This window comes from Cyprinodon variegatus, unplaced genomic scaffold, assembly GCF_000732505.1.
Source record: "Cyprinodon variegatus isolate N-32 unplaced genomic scaffold, C_variegatus-1.0 Scaffold862, whole genome shotgun sequence".
NCBI classification, from domain to species: domain Eukaryota; kingdom Metazoa; phylum Chordata; class Actinopteri; order Cyprinodontiformes; family Cyprinodontidae; genus Cyprinodon; species Cyprinodon variegatus.
In genome coordinates, this window is record NW_015151315.1 from 203609 (window position 1) to 204111 (window position 503).

Genomic DNA, 503 nt, shown 5'->3' on the forward strand with positions numbered 1-503 from the left:
GACTTGTATAATATGATCTATTACGTGAATTATAGACTTCATTGAATTCATAATGACTATGCAATGTGATGTGCTTATTTTTTAATCAAATCTACTTATGCTATGAAACAGCAAGTGTGTGTCAAAGTGATGAATTTATCTTTATTTAAAAGTCTTAATTCCCCCTGAAAATTAGAAAATTGTTGTTGTTCGATGCTGTAGTGCACCTGCTGTTTGTTTACATTCCGATCGATCTGCCTAGGGAGTACCAATATGGTGGCAGGTGACTTCACAGTACTATTAACGGTCTGACATCAGATGGCCGCTCACACTGAGTCTGGTTCTGCTGGAGGTTTCTTCCTGTTCAAAGGGAGTTTTTCCTCTCCACTGTCACTACAAGCATGCTTGGTGTGAGGGATTGCTGAAGAGTTAATGAGTCGATGCTGGTTATCCTTAGATAGAAAACTTTTACCCAATCTGACTGGATGATCTGGTGTGTTGTGAATTGGTGTTATATAAATAAA